Here is an 18,297-nt window from a genome sequence, read left to right on the forward strand (position 1 = left end):
ACAGAACCCCTCACACAGTAGCACTCATTTGTAACAACCTATTCCTGTACAATCTCTGCAGCCAAATATTTTAGAATTTCCTTCCTAATTATAAAAGCTGCCGACGATATGACAATAGATTCCGCCCCCATACAATGTAGACCAAAATTCATCACTCCTAATATTCTTTACCTTTGCAACAAAGGATGCATACCTTCTTATATATCGCTTTATAAGAGCACGGTATGATGTTAGCAGATGGCGACTTGACTCGTATCATTATGACATATTCGGCATACACCTACATTATTTACCTTTTTTGTTCCATTTATCAGCAAAATCCCTAGTCGGTAGAATGCTAAAACGTAGGTATAAAATAAAATGTTTAAGTTCCACTGAACATAATTTCACAAGGTACCCACATGATTTAGTAACAGCAAAACTCTGATGGGAGTATTCCTTATATCTTTTCTTCTTATGTAATGCATCAATATTACAAGACTATCCCTTAATCCCAAGCCACCTAAGGCCCGAGAGCCAAAGGCCCCTTCCTGTCTGCCCCTCAGCCCACTAGCATCCAGTGCAGGAGCTCTGCAACACCCTCTCCAGCTCATGCCCGATCGTGCTGGCTTGGCACAATGCTGCAGGAGCAGCTAGGATCCATGATGGCCTGAGCCCGCGCTGCCTGCCACTGAGCCATTGATCCCCGCTTGGCTCACGCTCTCTAGCTGCACTATATTGCCTGCGCCCCTACTTTGGCCTGATCATTTGGCACCTTAGCCTGTGGGCACACTCACTAGCACAAGCGGCCAAGATTGCCGACGCCGTTCCTCGCCGCAAGATGGCCGACATGAGAAACGTATCTGCAGCGTTAGCATCGCTTGCCTAGCAACCTCGTCAACTTCCACATTTACTCCAGCACGGAAAACCGGGGGCGGAAGCCGGCCCAAGCCACTTAAGGCCCGAGAGCCAAAGGCCCCTTCCTGTCTGCCCCTGTCCGCCACTGCGCTACGGCGCGGGACGCTATCCTGTTGCTTCCTCTCCCTGCCTGGCAAGTCTTCCTCATTATCATCAGTGGAACCCGCGAACCGTCTGCACGTCCTGCTGACAATCAGACATGAGGAGGCACTAACGGATGGACACTTACACCTGACCTCCATGACTCCTATGGACTACGATACACATAGTCATATCAATATTTGAAGGCACGGTAAGCACAGCCTGCTGCCAATCATTCATGCTTAGGAAATAATCTAATGTACTTACCTAATTTAGTAGCATTTACCGACGTCACCTCCATCATGTCTATGCCTATCCTTTAATCCAGCCACGTTAGTCTGATAACATGCTGCCTTGACCGTCACCATTTCTTATGCTAGCCAATTCGCCGCAAAATGGCAGCCATCCTGTCATCATGTGTCTCTGTAGTACTCATGTGAGCCTAGCATTAATAACTGTGAGTGGATAATGTCCTAACTCTAGATGCACTATTGCCACTGATTATGATCACTTCCGTGGCTGACTGCCTATTGTAAACCATATTTGATACTTGTCAGACTGCGTTCACTGCCCTTTACCCAATGTTACACTTCCTGCAACGTTCTCAACCTGTACTTTACTATTACTCATCGTCAGCAATGTTCATTCTGGTTAACCTAGCATTGGGCCACTATCTATATCTTTCTTCCAAAATAACGTACACTGTCTAGAGTGATTAATTTGCCTCAGCCCTATCTTTAGCACCTGTAATAGTGGTAGGCTCACTATCACTTGCCTTATCATTCAGTATGCATCCCTTGTACACAAGTGTGGTCGACTGTGTCTTGCACCTTATAAATATTTCAGATCTGCTTAGGCTTATACCATCCCCATTGACTATAATGTATCCAACTCTGCTTAACATGCAACCTTCTAACAATGCACACCTAACTTTAAACGACCTACAGCCAGTGATATTCACCAGCCTCCCCCGGTCCATCACTGATAGGAATCTGGGACTCAGAGCCAGACTAGCTAAAATCTATAAGCCCCTTGCGCGCTCATTGCCTACCATGCTGAAACCCAAAACGACACCGATCCAACCAAGACTATCTACAAGAAATTCTAACTCCTGCAGACTCCTAGCCCGACATCCTCACTTAACACCACGAACTTGGACCCCCCTTGTGACTTAATTCAGGACCACCACCACACCACTTCGACTAAAACTACAGCAAGCCCCCAAATCAGGGGTGCCCTGATCAACGTCAGATCGTTAGCAGCTCATGCAACAGAAATTTCTGACTTGATCCTTAAAGAGGACCTTGACTTCCTTGCTATCACTGAGACCTGGTTACACCCAGCAGCACGACCCATGCTCATGCTGACAATCCCAGATAATTACTCAATCCTGAGACAAGATTGACCCAACTCCAGAGGTGGAGGTGTGGCAATTATCCACAAATGTAGTCTTCCATTGCGACTATCCACAGTAATCAAAGCCCCCTCTTGTGAAACACTCTCAGTCAAAGTCCCCCTTACCAATGCCCAGACCCTCAACATCCACCTGATCTACAGCCCGCCAGGCCCTACAGGTACTTTTGACGAGGACATAACCACTATCCTAACTAGCAACCTCAAAAGCTCCACCCAAGTACTTACCCTTGGGGGCATCAATTTGGATTATAATGACCCGGCAGATCCGCCTGCTAGTACTATAGTCAACACCATCTCTGAATTAGGCTTTCCACAAAGAATTATGGAACCTACTCATGCCAAGGGCAGAATACTTGACTGGATAGCCGACCACAATTGTCTTGCGAACATTACCAATATCTCACCTCTAACATGGACAGACCATTATTTGGTCCTGTTTAGGCTCTCCACCACTCGACCCTCACCCCCGCCGATTATTAGGGCTCCCCCCACACTCACAAGAAACAAGAGGAATATTACAGTCGAGAGACACATCCCTAACCTACTCCCTAGTCTCAACTCACTTCCTGAGAACTCATATCCAGACACCCTGATCAAAGAATACAACAAAATTATGTCCACAACGCTGGATCTAATCGCCCCCCTCAAACTTAGACTAAGCTAGTCCAAATCACACCTAAATAAATGGTACATTCCTCTTCTCAAAAATTTGAGGCTGCAAAAAAGAAATTGTGAGGCTACCTGGAAAAAAGTCCCCTCAGTGGCCAATAAACTCAAACTTTCCAAACTAACCACCCTTTACAAAAAAAGAAATGTACCTGGCTAAACGTACCTCCTTTGACTCGCGTATATCCCAAGCCAAATCAAACACAAAGGAACTATTCTCCATCCTTAAAGAGGTGGAAACCCCCATAGCTCCACCAGATACGTGCACCAAAGATAAAAATTAGTGCTCTGATATCCAAAATGCACTAGCCAACAAAATCGCCACCCTACAAAACAAAATCACCCATAAAAAAGCTTCCCTAAATGATCCTCTCATATCCAAACTGCCTGAGAAGCCTATACCGAGTGATACCCCTCGCTTCAACTTCTCCAAAGTGACTACTCTAGAAGTAGAAAAAATCATCATGCCACTAAAACCTTCAAACTGTAAGGGTGATCTGTGCCCGGCATAGCTTATTAAAGAAGCCGCCCGAGACCTTTCCCCCTTCATCACAAAATTAATTAATGCCTCCTTCTCCACTGGCTCCATCCCCTCGAATCTAAAACAATCATGGGTGCTCCCGTTATAAAACAAAACCCTCACTCGACCCTACCACGCCTACCAATTACAGACCTATAACAACTGTACCCTTCCTTTTAAAAATCCTGGACAAGGTCGCTTACATACAAATACAGAGGCACTTGGAAGAACACCACCTCCAAGGAGCCAGACAATCAGGCTTCCCTCCTCAACACAGGACTGAAACCGCTCTTATCGACTTGAAAGCACAAGTCGATAGGCTTAGAGATAATGACCAAGCAGCCCTACTGCTCCTCCTTGACCTCTACGCAGCCTTCGACCTGGTTGATCATTCCATCCTGTGCACCCACCTCCACACATCTGCCCATTTCTCCTCCGAGGCTATCATCTGGATCAGATCATTCCTCAACGGTAGAACCATGAGGGTTTTCTCTCCCACAGCAGCAGCAGATCCCATGCCCATCACTTGTGGAGTACCTTAGGGCTCCTGTGTCTCCCCTACACTGTACAACATATTTACCAAGCCCCTTTTCGATGATTTGGATCATCTCGGTATCACCTACACCAACTACGCAGATGATACCCAGATCCTCCTTCCGCTTTGTGGAGATTATGGAAAGGATTTGGCCTTGGTGAATAGCGTGTACATCATCATCCAGGCATGGATGGCCACACATGGGCTATGCCTGAATGATGATAAAACTGAACTCATCATTCTAGGCACCACAACCAACCTCAAGAAATTAAGCCCTGCCTACAGCTCTTTCTTGATCAATGGGAACAACATTAAAGTGGGACAAGAAGTTAATACTCTGGCCTTTTACCTGGATGCTAACTTCTCCTTCAAAAGACAGGTAAATAATTCCTGGCCTCCTCCACGGGGTACACATGTAAATTGATCCGTACAGCCAAACCATTCCAGTCTAACTCTAGTTGCCTCATAGCTGCCTCACCATTGAGAGAGCCCTCATTCTGTCCCGGCTGGACTACTGCAATGCCCTCTACTTGGGATCCTCTAAGGCCATCACTAGCAAATTACAAATTCTGCAGAACAATGCCCTTAGAGTGGCCCTGGCCATTCCTAGAAGAGAGCACATCACAGGCCACAGCCAACAGAACAGTTGGCTTTCCATCAAAGACAAAATTACCCTCAAAACGGCGTCCCTCACCTACAAATCCCTTCATAACGCTGCCCCGACATACTTAATAGACAGATTTCACAGACAATCTTCCGAGAGACCGACAAGAACAGCTTACAATGACTGCCTGTCTATCCCTAACTTTAAACGGTCTACAATAGGGGGCAATAGTTTCCCAGTGCAAGCTGCCAAGCTGTGGAACTCACTACCGCCAACCCTTAGAAGGGACTTGCCCTATCACAGTTTATGATCAAAGGTCGTTCTATGGATGAAAAAGTAAGACCCATGCCTATCGCACACAATGTAACCAACTGTGCCTGCCTATATGTATGTATATATTCTTGCAGTTCTTCTTGTCTTTGTGCCCATGTATATTTTTGATTGTTGTAACTAAACTTCGCATATCCATGTAAAGGCTGCACCCTGTTACCCGAGGGCATGCTCGCGCATTACAAATAATATACTGAACTAAACTAAACTACTACTTTCATAATTGGGATCAACCTCCAATATATTGTCATCAACCCCCAAACCCAAAAGGAATGAGGAAGCACTATGTTTCAGTTCTAGCACAAATCGGTTTGTCTCATGGTCTTTCAACTCAGAGCCAACTTTTAATCATAGTGTCTAAGGCCCAATTTGAATCTTTCAAAGATGCAGCTATATCAAAATTGGGCTGGTTTAGATGTTCATTTATGTCTCTAATCACCTTCTCTGTCCACAATGGGCAGTTACCTTGACTATTTGACCTGGCATTTGTTTCATGGTACCTATTTGTGTAAGTGCCATCACAATACATATCCCAGGTCAAGATTGCAGGGTATTAAACTCTGTCTTAATAGGGGTGCATTTTAAAGTCAACACATGGGAACAGAAGACATGATCAATATGTGACCTATGAGCTCCAATTGACAAGGTCGAAATATTTTGACCTCGTGAAATCCGCTCCTTGGTTCTGCCTCCATTGTGGAAAGACCCTGGGGCGGCTAGTCCGGCGCCCCCCCCGGCGCTGGCATGGGGAAAAATTTGGAGACAACCCTTACCCATTTCACAGGGATTTAACATTCACCCAAGATAAGCAGAACTGCTGTGAATATGTGGGCAGATGATGGCTATTCCACCGTGGGCAATGTTTTTTATATGGGATCCTTCGTTTAGTGGCACGACCTGCCAAGGCATCCCGTTGGGCAGACCTCTTGGTGGCTGCAATATGCGGGACTGCGCCATGCGTCAAGGAGGCATGGAGGGAGTTTCCCATACTGTCCCTCGATGAACCACTCCTGGCTATGATGATGGGAGGTACATCTATCATTGGGAGGGTATCCAGATTGTACAGCCTGCCCATCATACTTTTTGTTAAGGGCATCGATATGTTGTGTGTGGCTATAATTGTGTGCATGGGCAGTGGAATCTGTGTCTAGTGGCACGCTCTGGAAATAGTATAGATGTGCAGTTAGTTTTCTTTTACATGTATCTACGATGGGGGAAAAAAAATAATTAAACAAATGATGAGCGGCTCGTCAAGAAGGACTCATTGCATGCCACCTGAGATTACAATGCCACTGACACCTGCCTAACTCACTGATGTATTCGTTGCATTTCCCAGGGGAAGTTGTTGAATTCTGGAAAAGGGTCTTGCACTCAATATTAACAGCACAAGCACTTAGGACCTTTTCAGAACTTCAGAAGACTTCAGCACAGGACTTCAGAAGACCATAATAGCTCAAGGGATGAACTCACCTTGGAAGATTGGACCATATCCAGATCTGATTGAAGTAGGACATCATGGGTCATCTGCGGTGTCTCCGTAAATAGCTTGTTATTTGTATGCAACCTGAATAGCTGCAAATATGGGGACAATGCCCCTCTTTTTATGTAGAATGATCTTCCTCTGCGGAGCTGAGATAACCGTATAAATTAGGGAAATCTTAAGAAAAGAAAATAAGGCTAGATGTGTGGTTCCCTTGCTCTGAGACTTGGGGGTCCTTTGACATGTCCCTCTCTGCTGGCAGCTCCTGTGTAAAACAGCATACAGTGCAACACAGACAGCCTTAGAAGCATCCCACAAACCATTGGTTGATGGGTGGTGCGGAAGAAAACATTTTCACAAAGACACTGCTCCTAGTCCAATCAGCAACTGTGGTTTTAATTCTCAAAAGATGCTGCTGTCTTGGGCTTGAGATGTAGTCAACATACAAATGGCACACACTAAGCCCAACAACATCAAATCAATGAGGTGGCAAGAAAAGTAAGCACGCCAGGCCTTTACAGTGAGTCTTTAACATTGGTGTTCATTTGCAACAAAGAAAATGTGTTCCAGCCTTTTTTTTAAAGTGCCTGTTGTGACCTTAAGTAGAGTCACTTATGCACAAAGGATGCACTGGATGCCAGGAGATCTTCAAGTTCCTTTAATCAGTTGATATCAGGAGATTACGTAAATCAGTTACAGGATTAGAGGACGCCCACTGGCTCCCACCATCCAGGCTACATCTTTGTCAACTGTCCTAGGTGGAACCTCCACACAGAGCATTCCACTCAGTCATAGCCAAACATACCAAACATGGCCTCATACATCAATCACCCAGCATACATACCAAGAGGTTTCTAAACAGCCTAACAGGAAAGGAGTTCACAACCCTAACACCTCCCTTCCTTCAGACAACAACCCTAACACCCTAACAGTGCCCAAACTAAGTTGATGCATTGGGGAGTAAGCGGCACAGTTTAAAAACAAGAGAGGATTAGATTACCCCTTTTGAGCACAGAAAAATATAACCCATAACTGATGCTATTACATTATTGCATATTCAGGCAAATGTAAAAGCCCTGAGATAAAGACACTTTGGACCCGCGGAAGGGACTTCAGCCAATCAGGTGGTTGGAACAGCGGGTGAGAATACAGTTTCCAGCCACCTGAGGCCCTTCCCGGGTGGCGCCATCAACATGGGACTAAGTACCTTTTCCAGTGGCGCAGTCATCTTTCTCTTTTTTTTCCCATCGGGAGATCGGGTGGAACCAATCTCCATAAAAAGAAAAAAAAACTATTTGCACCCGGGAAAACCCCAGGGTGTGAATAGCTATCACATCCCAGCCAGGGGGGGGCATACATTCCGGTAACAGCCTGCAGCCCTTGATGATGCTGGCGGGACGTTACCAGCCATGTACGCCTCCTGGCTGGGCGTGATTGCTACATGGAACCACACAAGGTTTCTCAAAACCCAGACAGAGTAGAACATTTTAATACGTGCAGTTCAGGAATAAAGTTCAGAAAATGAAGTCGGACAAGATTACACTAGAGAACTTCCGAGCCAGGTCAAAGCTATGACTACCAATTGAAATAATACTTTGTATCCATAGAACTTATATTTGTCTATCGTTTGTTCAGCCGGTGATTTACAAGAAATAATACTTTGTGAGCAGGTCTTAAGCTGGCAATTGTACTGCTAGAGATTTTACATACTTGAAATTTGTTTTATAGTCTGTTAATTCCATTCTTAACAAAGGCCTTTGTTGGGAATTAGGTAAACCCAAAATCAGTTTCCAAACAATTCCCTGAACTCTTGCTAAATGATAACATTCATTTTTATAAAACACTAGCTGATATACCCGGCGTTACCTGGGATTTTAATTTCTCTTAGGTACTATCTATTAGAAATACCTTAAGGTAGCTTTAGGCTTTTCGGAAAGGCTCCAAAAGAAAGGTGAAAAGAAAACTCACTATATTTTATGATTATTTCTCATTTTAAAACTGTTTTCTCATAAAGACGACACAACACAATGTATTGTTCTTCCTAAAAACTCATTCTGAAACATAGAACTGTACGAGAGAACAACATAGACATTTCTAAGCAGCATGATAGGCGACATGATGCTGACTGTGCCAACAACTATGGACCTAGAGTTCAAAATTACTAAGTACATGTTCTTTGGAAGGCTTGTTTATAAACAACATGTTTTGTTTCCCTTCCCGGTGAACACTGTCGCTTCAATTACCTTGGGCAGCAATTTTTTAACACATAGCCTTGTGCTATTACACAGCCTAGGTGGTTGGAGATTGTGAAGCAGCATGATGGGTCAATCAACTTTCAGTCGAGGGTGATTTGGTGGCTCTCCCGGGAGGTCGAGTGAGTTGCGGAATTCTGTTGGATAGTTTACAGCTTTGTCGGCATCCACCACTGTATCGACTGAGTTGTATTCAGTAACTGTGCACAGAAGCATATCCTGCATCTGATTGTAGGGCCTGGACCTTGTTCCTTGTGTCTTGACCAGTCCTTCTACGACCACATTGTAGTTTCGCCGATTTCAGGGAACCATCTAATGTGTGAAGGTGCTGAAATCCAGGGAAAGGGGTGGGTTGTCCAAATGGCATGTAGTCATGCTAGTAATGTCCAGAGGGTCCTAACAGGTAACTATGCAATATTTGGTGCAGATTGGTGAAACAGTGTGGAATTGTAGAAGGAACAATGCTTTCCCATAAACCAATAAACATATTTTGATTTTTGCTGGAAACCCGGGGAAAGGGGTGGGGTGTCCAAATGTTATGTAGCTAGTAATGTCTGCAGGGTCCTAACAGGCAACTTTGCAAAATGTGCTACAGATTGGTGAAACGGTGTGGAATTTTATAAGGAACAACTCTTCACCACAAATCCCGCCACAAACACATTTTCACTTGTATATATACAGATGATGAGGGGAATACAAGAATATTTACAAAATGTTTTAAATACATTTTTCGTACTGACCCTTACTGGATTATTGGTTCTTCTCATGGTTTCCCAAAATTGCTTTCCGTTATTCTTTTCCCTTACATCAAACCCCAAGTAAATGAGGGAACCCACATGATCCCAGTGTACCAATGCCCACAACCATACTGAGCTAGTGAGCCTCCTTTCGTTAGTGAATACTAACCTTTTAGATTTTGACACATTTATTTTTAAGTTTTTTAAGGTGACATATTGTTCGAAGCCTCTAATTTCCACTGAAGAGCAATTTGAGTAGCATCAGGAATGATAATATCATCTGCATAGGCAAGCCTCTATAATATTCATGAGTTCCCAAATTTTGCTCGAAAGGAGTTACATTGGTCCATCATTTCCACCTGGACAGAGAGGTACAGATTAAGCTGGGTAGGTGCTAAAATGAAACCTTGTGGAAACCCAAGCATGGTTGCGATTCCTATGGGCTAATTACCCACCCTTGTTAACTTCACCTTTATTGATGTTGTATCATGCAGCATCATTATCATCATCATATCTTTATCCGGCCATAAGGACATCAAAGAATGCAAGTACATCGTGAGCATAATACATTTCTTATATACAATAACAATAGTTCAAACTCTCCACCAAAACCCCTAGCCATATGGCAACATCTGCCATGAATGCATCCCCATAAACAACCTGAAGGTGTGAATCTATGTGGGGCTTCTATGATAGCCTAGTGTGCAACCACCACACCCACTCCCCGATAATGACTCCTTCCGGTCTTTCCCCCAATAGGACTGTGTTAGCTACAGAGAGCAAAGGATTCAGGGACTTAAGACATTTAAAGGGGGTATCATTGTGATAAGGGGATGCACTGATTTCAATAGAACTGCTGGATAGTTGGCAGCGTCTCTTCCCAATCCCCGGTATACCCATGGCCATTCTTTGTTCCCTCAGTTCAATTCTAATGGAATCCTGGTTATTGCTCCCCTTATGACATATTCTTCTGCAGTGTGTAATATCTTCTCTGATTACGGAGCAACAGCCATAGACTGTTCTAAACCAGAGGGTACATTTGTTTATTAAAGATTCCCTAGTTTCAGCTGGTCGCTGGTGCTTTTCTGAACTGTGCAAGGATACAACCCCTCCCCTATGGGTCCATCTTATATTACCACCCTCCAAACCAAGGCCTAGGTCTTCTTGAGTTCTGCAGACTTTATATCTGCCAGCATTTGAAGCCACTCTAGATTCTGCAATTTCAACCCTGCCACCGGGCCAACCATCATGGCACACTGGCCTAACCCTGCCGGTAGCCTCCCCACAATCAGCCCGTCAGAGCATTTGTGCAGATTTATACTGCGGGTTGGTAACAGAACAGATATGGGGGACTGCTTGCTTCTGAGGCCCCTTTTCTGATGTCTCATCAGAATGACCAATGTCGTCTGTACTAGTGGCTGTTGTGTCAGGCTGAAGTGCAACCACCATTGGGGTGAATTCTTAGTTGTTAACAGCTGGCTTAATCTCCCCGATTTTAGCCTCAGTTCTAGACTGGGTTCTCCCCAACACCTACAACTGGGCCTCTATGATCGTGCAGCACAAGCATCAGCAGTATTTTCAAGGCCATCAGTCATTCAGGACAATTAAACATTTGCATCCCGGTGGTAGTAATGCCTTGTCAGCTTTGGTAGAAACAGATGTTAAAGGGAATCCTGGTGGTGCCATTGAGGTGTAGCAATTAAAGCACAAATGGTACCCTTTCTTCAGCAGACAATGCTCGCGGATCAGTGTCATGGTGTTAAGGGTCTTTTAATGTAAGTGGGCAGTTGGTCTTGGGGGTTAGAGGTTCATTCCCCTGTGGTCCTTCTATGGGGAAGACAAGGACTGCATTCAGGGAGCTGACATCTTGAACAACCATCAAGTTAAAGGTCATAAGCTTTGGGACTATGTCGATGTCAAAGTCTTTAAAGCCAGTACCTCTGGTGTTTGTTGTGATGTTGCTCATGTAAATAGTCTGAAGATGCTCTTGTAAATAATTATACATGCAGGCCACCTATGATGTAGCTCATGTTCTCAATGGAATGCATTGCTGTCACTATGATGTAGTGTCAGAATGTATATACTTGTCATGTGGAATGTTTAGGATTGAATCTGCCAGTTATAGAGCTGTTGGTGGCCCAGCTTGAAGGAAGGAGATGCTGAGGTTCTGTATGTAATTAGCTTGGGTTAAAGCTCCAGTCTAATTCCTCACTGGAGAGTGTGCGTTCTTTCATTGGCGACGAGGAAGTGAACAGACCCCCGGCACACCAGAGGATCAAATGCCGCTCCGCCCCATATGTGCGTAGTAGCGGGCAACGCCACGTAAACAATTAAGCAGGCTCCCACCCAGAGGTTCCCAGTGGAAAAAGGGGACAAAGTAAGGTGCTCCGCCAAGTATGGTGTATGCAGCGGCCAACGTGAGGATACAAGTAAGTGTGAAAGACATTTAGCTGACAAGCATTTTGGGACAAGGTTAAGCCACTCCGCAGGTCCGGTGTATGCAGCGGCCAACGTGAGGATACAAATCAGTGTGGAGAACATCCAGATGACAAGCGCTTCATCATCGTGAAGAGACCCACACATCAAGAACACTCCAGTGTGCGTGTGGCACTCATTTGTGAGTAAGGCACCATAAATAAACAGCCTTACCTTCAGCAGCAGAGCGTCACGAGTGCGCACAATACAGAAACCCAGGGAGAAGAGAAAGCGTACCAGCAGAATTGTTGGTACAAGACAACAATACCCAGCGCATTCAATTGCAAACTCTAAGACAAAGAGTCACAGGAGCAAGACAACTGAGCACAGTGCAGCACCAACCATATTGAAGGATATATATTGGGCCGAAGTATGGCATTAAGAGGTTTGCCAGGCCAATCATTATTTATGGCATTTCGAGGACCCCCCAAGGTGAAATGGCCCCAGTGGAAAAAGGGCTTCCTCCACTACATTAGGGCAGCTTGTGGCAATTCCTACTCCATGGACAGAAAGGTTTCCCTGCTTATGCATTTCTTGGTCTATGAAGGCCAACAAGTCTATGATACCCTCCCACCACTCCCAGAATAGGGAGAGGGAGATAACATGTCAGACTTAGATATTGCCCTGAAGAAACTAGATGTGCGTTTCAACCCTAGAACATTTACAATATTAGAGGGATACATTTTTGGAATGAGGGCCCAAGAACAAGGGGAAACTGTGGAGGAGTTTATCATGGGTTTGAGGCATTTAGCACTTTCCTGCAAGTTTAAGGAATATTTTGATGAACATATCAGAGACCAATTTATGTTGCACTGCTGCAGCAACAAAATTAGAGAGGAACTGTGGTTGTGGGATGAGCCATCTTTGGAGGAAGTGTTAAACATTGCAAAAAGGGTGGAGCATTCCATGGCATGTGTGGCAAAGATAGCAGAAAAAGACAGCATTGAAGGAAAGATCGAAGTATTAAATGTGGTGGACACAAGATGGAACAAGAAGGGGAAGGAGAAGTCATTTGTGAAAGAAAGGATAGACACCAAAGCCAACAAATGGAAAGGGGAGAGAAGAGGTGAAAAGGAGTGTTTGTGTTTCAAATGTGTGAGTGGCACACATTTTGCTGCCTCCATCTCATGTCCGGGAAGGAGAGCCGTGTGCGCCAAATGTAAAAGGAGTGTTAATTTCACTAACTGCTGTAAAAACTACCAAAGCAATCAAAGAAGAGTAATGGTTTTAAATGATGACGATGGAAAAGTTGGTTTAGAGGAGGATGAGAATTGTAATGTTGAGAATATTACTGTGATAGTTGTATGAGATTCCAGTGACAGTGATTGTGTTCATCTGTATGCCAATGTGAGATTGAATGGAACGGACGTTGTGATGATGGCTGATTCAGGGTCCAAAATATCCTTGATGCCTAGGAAAGTGTATGAAGAGGAAATGCGAGGCAACATTCTAAATCTTCTTGAACCAGATATAAATCCGGGTGGGTACAATCAAGATAGAATAGAACTGTTAGGATATTTTGAATCTAATTATTAATTGAAAGGGAGATGTGCAAAAGGAAAAGTCTATATCACCAAGAAGGGTTTGACACAACCAGGATGGCAGGACCAGAAAATGGTATTGGTGAGGCTTGATCCCAACAGGGAGGATCAAGTGATGCAGGTGAACACATCTATGGGAGATAAAGACAACAATGTATTCAAGAAAGGTGTAGGGAAGGTAAAATGGTTGCAATATCAGATTGTACTTAAAAAGGGGTGTGTGCCCTTTTGTGCAAAATTGAGACCTGTACCTTTGGCATTAAGAGAGGATGTGAAGAGAGAATGGCAGAAGTTATTGAGCATGGGGATTATTGAAAGGGCGGGAGGTGTGGACGTCTCCATTAATAATTGTTAAGAAACCCTCCGGTGATTTTCGACTATGTGTGGATTTGCAGCAATTGAACAGGTGTGTGCTTGTGGATAGACATCCATTGCCCAATATGGGCAAGATGCTAGCTATGGTGGGTCAGGGAAAGGTTTTTTTCAAAACTTGATATGGCATCAGCGTATCATCAGGAGGAGTTAGAGGAGGAAAATAGAAAATTAACAGCTTTCATTACGCACAAAGGTGTCTTCCAATTTAGAAGAATGCCTTTTGGTCTCGTGTCTGCCTCCTCAGTATGTCAGCGAATAAAGGATAAACTGTTCCACAAAGTAAAATGTGTATTCTTTTTTCAGGATGATATTTTGGTGTCTGGGAATGATGTAAGAATGCATGATGAGAGACTTGACAAGGTGTTAAGGTGTAAAATATTTTAGGAGCAAGAGGCATAACATTAAGAGAGGAGAAGTGTGTCTTTCGGGTTGATAGAGTGGTATATTTAGGCCATGAAATTTCAGCCCAAGGTATAAGACCCAAAAATGCCATGTCGAATACAATTAAAGATGTGATTGAACAAAGACAAAGGGAGAATTACGTTCCTTTTTAGGACTGCTGGAATTTTACTAGAAATGTATACAAAATTACTCAGAAAGGGTTGTGAAATTGAGGAAATTGCTTAGGAAAGGTGAAGAGTTTACCTGGAGTAAAAAATGTGATCAAGAATTTGAGAACATCAAGGAGGAAATTGATTTAACGGGCACCATTAAAGAAATTTGACATGCGAAAAAGGGGTATCATCACGGTTGATGCCAGTGAAGCAGGTTTAGGAGCTGTTTTGTCGCAGGTGAATTCAAAAGGAGAAAAGGAAATCATTGTGCATGCATCCAGGGCATTGAGAGGCGCTGAGTTGAGATATTCAGCATTTGAAAAGGAAGTTTGGGTTGCTTCTGGGCAGTTGAAAGGTTTAAGAATTTCATGTGGGGAACTTACTTTATAATCAAAACGGAACACAGAACCATAAAGTCCATTTTTGAATATAAAGGTTTATATAAGATATCCAGAAGAGTTGCTGGATGGGTTACACGGTTACAGTGCCATAGTTTTGAAATGTGTGTTGTGGCTGGAAAAGATAATGGGCCTCATTACGAGTTTGATGGAAGCTGTGCCGTTTTTAGAGGCATGGCTACCCCTAAACTCGGGTTTGGGTCCCGAAAAATGGAAATTACTGGGCCATTCCGACCTTTGCAGGCCCGGTAATTCCCATTAGCGGACCCAGACCCGGTACGTACCCATTCCCATTTGAGCTCCATAGGGCTCAATGGGAATGGGGAGGATGCTAACAACGGTCCCGTTAATGGCAGGACCGTTGTTAGCATCCTGTTCTGCTAGCGAGTGCCGCTCTGCACGTATGGTCTGACCAGGCGTACAGGGCAGCCCCACAAGCAGTGCTTGTAATGAGGCTGTGAGGCAACAGCAGCGCCGGTAACACTACCGACGCCGTTGTTGCCTTACCGCCAAGGTTGTAATGAGGCACAATGTGTTAGGAGATTGTTTGTCTAGATTAGCAAGAAGATAGGAGGGACACCAACAGAATGGTGCAATGGAATTATTATTTGCAGTGTGTGATGGCGTCATAGATAAGGAGGAGTGGGTGAGAGCAGTTAATAGTGATTGTGATGACCCGGACAGGGCTTACTATGACCAACCACCCAGGGAGAGCAAGAGAGAGACAGAACACAAGCAGGAGGAAACTACCCCAGACAACATACTAGAAGAGTGGTGGGGACCGCCAACCCAGAACCCAGCAATCACCTTACATCAGAACACGGCTGGTCCTTTATCAGAAGAGTGGCTTGGACAGCATGCGGAACAGCCTTCTTCCACTGTCCCCAGGGAGGGGGAAATGTGCGGGCATGGAGAGCTGCAACTCAAGCATCATAAAAATGAACAGCCGCCAGCAGAGCAATTAGTGGCTTTGCGGCTGCTCGAACAAAAGTGCCGATGTGAGTTACCCAACCCCGCTAAAGAAGGGACGGACCACCGCCTCCGGTCGGTGGGGGACCATAGGATGGTCTCCGCCACTCCCGAAAACCAGAGGGTTTAGGTAACTCGGGGTAGAGGAGGACCGGCGAGCCAGCCGCCAAACACATGGCATTCCACTTTACCTTACGGCCCGCGCGGGAAAGAGACAAATGCGGAGCGGTGACACCGCATGCGTGTCGAAAGACATAATACAAAAACTCCATTACCCTATCAGGATTCCCCAAGATTCCCCGACCCTTCATCCTTCCCTGCTTTGTACTTACCTGGGCAAGGAGAGGCGATACAACGCTCAGGTCGTAGGAGGTCTCCAGATGCCATACTCCCAGGAAAAAGGGGGAGGGGCTTGGGTGGGTTCTTATGGACTAAGACAGGAAGTGGATGCTGATTGGCCAATTGAGTACCACCTATATAAACTGCCTGAAGGAGTGACTAGAGGGGTTCATTCTTGTTCTCCTTCCAGAACAGAGCAGACGTGGATTCTGAAGCTACAGGGAGCACCTGGGCGTATGAGGGCTAAGAAGAACGGACTGGAGAGAAGTCCTTATGTCGTGCCCTACAGGGAAAACAGAGAAAACATCTTTCAACTGAAGGAACATCAGACAAGAACTCTTATCAATAATACTTTGTGTTATCAATCATCCTGCCCAGCTGATTGAGTCTGAATAAAGACAAGCATTTATTTTCTTCAAAACCGCGTGGCTGTCTCCTTGTGTCACGAACCGAGGAAGCTGGCGGTTGTGGCCCCGTTGGCGCATGAGCCGCCATTGATATTGCCGCCACGTTTCCCATCCACCGTACTGTGACGGTCTAGTTTTTTGGAGTACGCCGTCGCAGCCTATTTCTTTGCGTTCAACCCGGAAGCCGACGCGTTGCAACCCTTCGCGTTTAGGCTTTCGGGTTAACACGCTGTTTTTCCTCTAGCTCTTGCTTCCCTTCCACCCTTCCTGCTTCCGCCTTGCTAATGTTGTTCTAGTGCTCCTCTCTCTTCTTCTGTCTACTCTCCCATCTTATCTCCGCATTTATTTGCTGTATGACTTCAACGTACTTTATACTGCCCAGTGCACGTCCGCTGGAACGACCAAGGAACTACTCCACCGGAACCCTCGGATTCCTGCAGTACTCCTCTACCATCAAACAAGACAGGGGTTTTTTATGCCATAAGGCTTTTTCCCCGGACTGGCCTGCTGCGGAAGGGGTGCCCCTCCTGGACCTCCTTATAACGGGTTCAGGGTGGCTTCCTCTCGCGGCCGGCCTTATCTGCACAGCAAAGAAAAAACACTGTGGAGGAAGAGGTTCGGAGCAAGACCGGAATCCAAACCAGGTGAGGAGGAGGATTGGGAGCAGGGGGATCAGGAATTGGAACCCTTACAGCCCGAGCCTGATAGTTTGCAACGCCTGAGTGTAGCAATGGCCACTCCCGAACAGATCCAAGAACTCGTTAATGCGGTTCAGGCTATGAATGTTGAACTGCAAAATGTTAAAGCGGACAACACTGCCTTAAGACAGATGATCGTTACACGAGAGACGCGTGAGATGGACTTATCCCCTATGATCCTGTCTTCAGGCAAATATGACGGGAACCCCAAGAAGTTAAAAGAATTTATGGAAGCATGCTCCATTTATTTTGCATTCCGCCCCCAGACCTTTTCTTCAGATCATACCAAAGTCGGATTTATGGTATCCAACATGACTGGAAATGCCCTAGCCTGGGCAACCCCGCAAGTCTTAAACAATGATCCCGTCACCCATGATTATGGGGCTTTCTTGATTCGGCTTAGACAAACCTTTGAGCAGACCGAGATCACGCATGTAGCCGCAGAAGAACTCCTAGACGTCCAACAAGGCTCTAGTGATCTACTTACGTACATTTCAACTTTCAAGAGACTTGCTACTGAAGCAGGTTGGCCAGAACGGGCTCAATATACCATATTTCGTCGTGGTCTCAAGGAGGAGATCAAGGACGAACTAGCCTGCATAGTCCGACCTACCACCCTGTCGGATCTGATGTCTCTTGTACTCCAGATCGACTACCGGCTGAATGAACGAAGGGTGGAACGAAGAAAGCATAAGCCTCCCGTGCCCCACACTCCTGGTGCCTCCTCCCTGCCTATGTTGCCATCCCGAAGTCAAAGGGAAGAACCAATGCAGATAGGGGCGGCGCGAGCGCCCTTAACTTCAGATGAGAGAAGAAGACGAAGAGAGTCGGGCCTCTGTATGTATTGTGGTTCAAATACACACCTGCTTCGTAGCTGTCCGGATGTACCCCCTAGGAAGACGGGAAACGACCTACCTCGGAACTAATGGGGACGAGTCTCCGAGGTCTAACCCCAAGTCCCTATGTTACGGTAACCATCTCTTCACCCCCAGACACCATGGACTCGCATCTCATGATAGTGGC

The sequence above is a fragment of the Ambystoma mexicanum genome, chromosome 14, assembly GCF_040938575.1.
Source record: "Ambystoma mexicanum isolate Mex_15411 chromosome 14, UKY_AmexF1_1, whole genome shotgun sequence".
NCBI classification, from domain to species: Eukaryota; Metazoa; Chordata; class Amphibia; order Caudata; family Ambystomatidae; genus Ambystoma; species Ambystoma mexicanum.